The sequence below is a fragment of the Stenella coeruleoalba genome (genome assembly GCF_951394435.1).
Source record: "Stenella coeruleoalba genome assembly, chromosome: 7".
Lineage (NCBI taxonomy): Eukaryota > Metazoa > Chordata > Mammalia > Artiodactyla > Delphinidae > Stenella > Stenella coeruleoalba.
In genome coordinates, this window is record NC_137153.1 from 58441000 (window position 1) to 58447757 (window position 6758).

Consider the following 6758-nt stretch of genomic DNA (forward strand, 5'->3'; position numbering starts at 1 on the left):
TTCATAAAAATAAGCAACAAAAGGGCTTCCCTGGTGGCGCAGTGGTTGAGAGTCCGCCTGCTGATGCAGGGGACACGGGTTCGTGCCCCGGTCTGGGAAGATCCCACATGCTGCGGAGCGGCTGGGCCCGTGAGCCATGGCCGCTGAGCCTGCGCGTCCAGAGCCTGTGCTCCGCAACGGGAGAGGCCACAACAGTGAGAGGCCCGCGCACCAGAAAAAATAAATAAATAAATAAGCAACAGAAAAGTAGAGTGGTCAAATCCCATACAAACATAAGGAAATAGAGAGTAAGGAACAGAATGGACTCCTATAAATGAAAGAATGACAGAAAGACATGCCCACAAAACAGATGAAAATCATAACTTACTACTTCAAAATGAGCTACATTAACAAAATGGTATAAGGCATAAAAGAATAGGAATCAGAATTAGAGACTGAATAAGGCACTTAAATACTGAACTGACTTCTCTTAAATAAATAAATAAATAAATAAACATCAGAAAAATTAAAATAAATTAAAATAAAATTTTTTAAAAACCTCAGAAATAAGGTGAAAAAGATCAGAAAGAATTAGAAATTAAAAATCATTTCTGCAAGGAACATTAAATTAGAGGGAACAAGAGTAAATACACATGATCAAAAAAATGCCTTTAAGGACGTATGAAACAAAAAAGAAGTAAAATTTTTAAATAAAAATTTAAGAAAGAGATCAAAATGATTCAAGAGAAAGTGAAAAAATACTGAAAATAGGCAAAGAATAACCAACATGCGGACAGCAGGAGTCCCTGAATAAGAAGATCAAAGCAAGGGAAACAGAACAAACACTAAAAACTGTAATTCAAGAAAACTGTCCTGAAATACAAAGATTTTAATCCACACTTTCAACAAACTGCATATCTGAGAATACTGACCCAGCACAACCAACAACACACATTCTAAGATAATTACTGGACTTTAACAAAAACTTGTACACAAATGTTCATAGCACCATTGTTCATAAATAGCCAAAAAGTGAAAACAACCCAAATATCCATCAATTGGCCAATATATAAACAAAATATGAAATATTATTCAACGATAAAAAGAAATGAAGTACCGATATATGCCACAACGTGGATGAACGTTGAAAACATTATGCTAAGTGAAAGAAGCCAGATGTAAAAGGCCATATATTGTATAACTCCATTTATGGGAAATTTCCAGAATAGGTAAATCTATAGAAACAGAAAATAGACTTGCGGTTATCAGAGAGTAGAGAGAGGGGGAATTGGGTCTGACTTCTAGCAGGTTATGAGGATTCTTTTGGCGGGTGGGGCGGGGGGGGGTGGGTCGTGATGGAAATGTTCTGGAATTAGATAATGGTGATTGCTGTACAGCTTAGTGAATATAGTGAAAACCATCAAATTGTATACTTTAAAATGGTGAATTTTATGTTAGGTGAATTATATATCCTCATTTTTTACATTCATCATCATAAAAAATATATCCTGTCTATAGTCTCCTTTGGCAAACTTATTTTCTTCCTCTCGTTGATATCAGTGCTTGATGACACTAGGGCTCAAGGTCCTACCTGTATTTTAGGAAAACTAAATAAACAAAGGGCCAAATGTAGGTCTGTGGTTGAATTTAAACTATGATGGGACTTCTATGCTATTGAATATAGCAGAGATGTAGCAAAATCTCCCTTTTCTTTCATCAGAATGGAAAGAGGAAATGATGAGGTAGCTAAAGTAGCTAGGTACAGTAATGAAAATATCAGTGGAATATTTTCATTTAGCTAAGCCAAAGAAATGCAGGGTCCTCACATAATGTTCCTAGCTTTACTTGAAACTTTCCTATGAAATGTTACAAGTTAAGATAAACAATAATTTGGCTAATCTATATGTGTAATTAAAAATTTCTTATGATATGCCATCAATGTTAGCCTTTCTCTTCAGCCTCAGTATCTGTGCAACTCTTTAAATAATGCTTTCCATTTGAAAATATCAAATTCATCATTATCTATAAACAAACTGATACCCCAAAGCCACTCCCTGCTGTCGTCATTCCTACTGTGGCAAACAACCCTTCTCCAGGTATCATGCTCAAGACTCTATAGCTTATCTCATTTCACTCTACACCAACCCCAAGGGAAGATACCATTAATACCCCCATTTTATACCAGGGGAAAACTGGGGCTTAAAGATATTCAGTCACTTGTCCAAAGTCACATCTCTAGGAAGTGACAATGTCACGATTCAAAGCCCCATCAATCCACCTAGATTGAGAAATCCCTAACTCCAGAGCTCTGCTGTGTGCCTTGCTATTGACCTTCAAGACATGGCTCACCCCATGGCTTCCCTTGCTTGTCAGGGAAGCACTCTGCTCGATACTGCAGATATCTTTAAACACAGATCATTCTTTCACACTTCCAAACTAACTACAAGTCAGGGTCTTCTTAATGAGAGATGACTCAGACTTCCAGTGGATTTCTCAATCCAGATGGAATTTCCACTGGGCTGGGCCAAAACCAGGGCATCCTTTGGGCAGTGATGGATAACAGCAAAGTTTAAATCAGCTTTTTATGTTAATGTATTAATATCTTAATCTTCTCCTGGTAGTGAAGTTGGACTATTCTCACCATTCCCACTGAAATAGATGAGGGGATGTTATGTATATCATTCTTCAATAAGTTTTTAGAAATAGGTAATAGGGCAACTGAGGCCAAGAGATCAATCGTCTGGACATCCCGAGAGTAAGTAAGACAATTCTGCTTTTAGATTTCACAGCCACCACTGGTACTAAGTTTTCCTACCTCACATCTGAGTCCTGTGGGTCATCCAGAATGTACTCATCTCTCTCAATGTGTCTGCACAGATCAAGGGAAAGGGGAGGGGTGGGGAGGATGAAAAGATAAAAGCTATTGTTGAGCACTTCCTACATGCCAGACACTACATTAAACATACCTGATCTCAGTGAATCTTCCCAATAACCCTAGAGATTATTATGCACATTTCACAGATGAGAACACTGAGGCTTGGAGAGGTGGAGTAACTTGTGTAAAGATATCCAGTGGGAGGGTTAGAATTCAAGCTCATATTCTGGCTGACTCCTAAATCCATCCTCTTTCATAACTCAGTGCTGTCTTCAACAGTAACCAAAACTGTGTTGTGGGTGTCTATCAGCAAACTTACACATTTCACCTTTAAAAAAGATGTTTGGTTCTTTCATGAAAACAAGACCAAGACAAATGGGCTGAGGCAATCAAAGTATTTTAGAATTAAATGCGACTTTAGAGACCAAGTCCATCCTCCTTATCTGACAGATAAGGCATCTTAATGCCCAGGGAGCTTAGGTGATTTGGCTGAGGTCACAGAGCTAATAAAAGCCTCCACCAGACTAATACAGAAAGCTCCAGACTAAAATTACTGCCTTCATCTTTCCTTTTAGAAGGTTGCACTGCCTTTGTTTCCTCTTCATTTCAAGGGAAACCAAGTGCATCTCCGACTCTAGGCTTTTGTTATTAGGCACTAACTGTTCAATAAAACAAGTGACAAAAAATGGTAGGTTCTTTTCACCAAGATTATGAAAACAACTATAAAACATCCATGTGTAATGTCTTCAAAAGAGTCGGACACCTAATGAAATTGCTTCTCAAGTAAACTTACGCAGTTATCATTGGAGATCTGCTTAAAACGAAAAAAAAGTGTATTTGCCTAGGATAAATATCACATGGAATAAAGAAAGAACAGTCAAAAGTAGGCTCCACTTCTGCAGAAATTGCACAGCCCGGGAAAAACTCACAGCCCTCTCTTCTGTCTCTTAAGAGTCCTGGCGTAGAAGCTACAGAAGACAGCCTAGCATAAACTCTTTCTTTGGTTTACCGAGCATTTATAGAATGTCTAAGGCGTGGCTGGCATTTTTATTAAAAAGGGATGAAAAAGACCTGGTCCTTGTCCTCGAAGGCCTTATTGATTCTTGAGAGGGAAAGAGCCCAGCAGTCCGGAGTTGTAAACCTAAGAAGCTCCAAGTCCAGGCCCTCTGGGTCCTGCCCTCTGGTCCCTACCCAGGCCTCTGGGCACTGAGGCAGCGGTCTTTGGCTAGAATGCTTCAGGAAGATCTTCCTCAGGTGGGCGCAGAGGCCCGGCGCAAGGCGCTGGAGGTGTGTCCCCACAGACGACACGAACTGCCGCAGAACAGCCTCAAACTAACTCGGGGTCCCCATAACCCTCACTGCAGCCCCCTATACCTTTCCTCTGAACACCTCCCAGCCCAAATCTTTCCCCTCCAAAACCCCACTCCCGGTGGTTACCTCAGGGGTCTCCCGTGATCCAGACTGCACACCCAAGACCCCTGGGGCAGCTTCGGATCTCAAAGGCAGAAAGAGGCCCAGGCAGGCCGCGGGGTCAGAGCAAAAACTGTTGCAACACGACGGATTCTAGGACCCAGGGAGGAGGAACAAAGAGCACAGGGGGGAACAAGAGGGAGACCAGCCCCAGGGAGACGGTGTTTACAACTGCCACTTCCGGAGACTCGACTTCCCTGGCAGACCTCCGCAGACTTTCGCCGGCCGCGGCCCCGCCCGGGCCCGGGCGGCCCCTTTCCTCCCGCCTCCGGCAGCCGACAGCTCCAGGATACACACTCGGAGAACGCCGGGCTCCGATTGGAAGATCCGGGCCCGCGAAGCTGCGCGGCTTTTCTGGAAGGCGACCGGCGCATGCGCTGTTGCTGGGGAGCGGCGCGCTCGCGACCGCGCGCGGTTTCGCGCCTGGCGCGGGCCCTCCCCCCTTCTACCTCAGCCTGAGGACCCCTCGGCCCACGTTCCAGTGTGGTGGTCTCAGTGTGAGGTGCCCGGGTCACCGTCCCAGAATCCCCAGAGAGCCGACTGAAAAGGCAGGTTTCTAAGCCCTAGCTCCTTTTCCCCGCCTACTGAATAAAAATCTTAAGAGGACTGATCCCAGATGCTGCATTTTTAAGCTGGCTCCCCTGCTGATCCGTAGGGTCACGACAGCCCCTCGGGGTCCGTGGTCTGGTGCCAGAACCGGGGGAAATTCCCTGGGCTCGCTTCTGCACCAATGATTGGTTTCCCGCTGTTCAGACCGCTATCCGCCTGCTGGACGCTTCTAGTCCCCTCCTCCCATCCCCATTGTATCCCAGCTGGTGGTTGTAAACGGGGACGCAAAATGCGGGCCAGCGCGCTGATGCAGCTGCAGCGCCTTTCGTTATAAATATTACGTAACGAGGTACCTCACGAAAAAGTCCTCAGAGCCTTAGCAAGTGCCCCAGCTCCCTTTCCTACCCTCGTCCTCTTCCCCACCCCCGACACACACACACATATACACACGCACCCCACGCACGCTTTCCTCGTTGATAATTTATACTTTGGTTTCTCCTGGTAGCCGCTGCCGCCTCAGGGAGATTTAAAACCAAATCCTCTTTTGTTCCTTGGCTTTTGAAAGCCTGTTCCCCAAAGAACAATGCAAATTGGCGGGATATTGACTCTGGATTTAATCTTCAACACCACCTCCTCCTCCTCCCGAAAAGGTGTTTAATACAAAAAGAACCTTTTATGCCAAAATAGTGCCTTGTGGCTTGTAATCAACCTGAAACCAGGTGTAGGGGCCGTCTTTCCCCTGTCTCCCTAGGATTAAAACCTCCTTGATTCCTGTAACACTGAAACTCTGAAACTTTAATTGGCTTGAGTTTAGTCATTTAGATTAGGAAAGGAGGCACATCCTGCTTCAATAGTTTAGTCAGAAAGACGATAATTTCTTCAAAGAAAAGAGTGTATGGAAAGAAAAGAGCCCACTCTAACACTTAGAAACGAAATGGACAATTACAACAGACTAATGATATTAGGACTTTTTTTACTTTACAAGTTTTAAGTAATATAAAATTTTTATTTGTGTTTTAGCAAAATCACAAAATTGAATATTGTACAGCAAGAAATGCCAAATGTACTATACTGCACACTTTTTTAAAATGAAAAAAATAGATGCAGCATGAAGACTTGCAATCTTCATTTATTTGTTCATTCAGCATTTATTGAATACAGACTATATACCCAGCCCAGAACTAGGTGGTAGAAATGCAGGATACATGACATAGGTGCAGTGGGATTCAGAAGAGGGAAGTATAATATCAACCCTGAACAACCAGGAAGGCTTTATAGAGAACTTTGAGTTCAGTCTGGGAAGGTAGTTATAGATTCACCAAGTTAAAAGGAATTGGAAGACATGGAAGCTGCAAACAGGGCAGGAAACAGCAAGAGGCATTTGGAAAACTGAACAAAGCTCTGTGTGCGGTCTTGGGGTAGCGGATGTGGGGAGTAAGATGTCAGGCTGGAGAAGTAAGCAGAACCCAGATCACAGAGGGTCATCTAGGTCCTACTTAGTTTACCAAGCAACAGAGCTAAATGAAGGATGTTGAGCAGAAAAGTTCTAATAATTAAACAATAAATCAGACTGTTATAAAATACTTGGAGGTTTTCTGTGTTTTTCTAGTAGTTACAAGGTCAATTCTTTGTTGTCTCTTGTTTGCCTAACATGCTATACTACTTAGGAAAGCTGTACAGAAAGGTGCTGTCTAGCCCACTTCTCTTTTAGCCTTGAGTCACAATTCTCATCTCATTCTTTCTCTTGAGATATTATTCGATCCACCACCCCCACTCTTCCAAAACAGATTTCGCAGTCAATAATGACCTCATTACCAGATCCCAGGCTCCTTGAGTTCGCTGACACTTTGATCACTCTCAGATTTCTCTCCAGCATAGGTGAGAC

At 43.1% G+C, this 6758-nt stretch overlaps 1 protein-coding gene across 6 annotated transcripts in view; it reads right to left on the reverse strand.

Annotated features, from left to right (window-relative positions):
* Window positions 1-4607, reverse strand: part of CCDC171 (coiled-coil domain containing 171) — a 358505-nt gene extending 353898 nt beyond the window's left edge. For 4 of the 6 annotated variants that reach the window (XM_079927997.1, XM_079927993.1, XM_079927994.1 and 1 more), the window contains exons 1-2: window positions 4292-4607; window positions 2795-2848 (exon numbers count right to left, since the gene is read on the reverse strand). The gene's annotated coding sequence lies outside the window, so the exon portion shown is untranslated. Of the gene's footprint in view, window positions 1-2794; window positions 2849-3925; window positions 4203-4291 lie in introns of those variants that run through there. The other 2 variants (XM_079927996.1, XM_079927995.1) reach the window with 2 other exon arrangements.
* Window positions 4608-6758: the final 2151 nt, after the last annotated feature.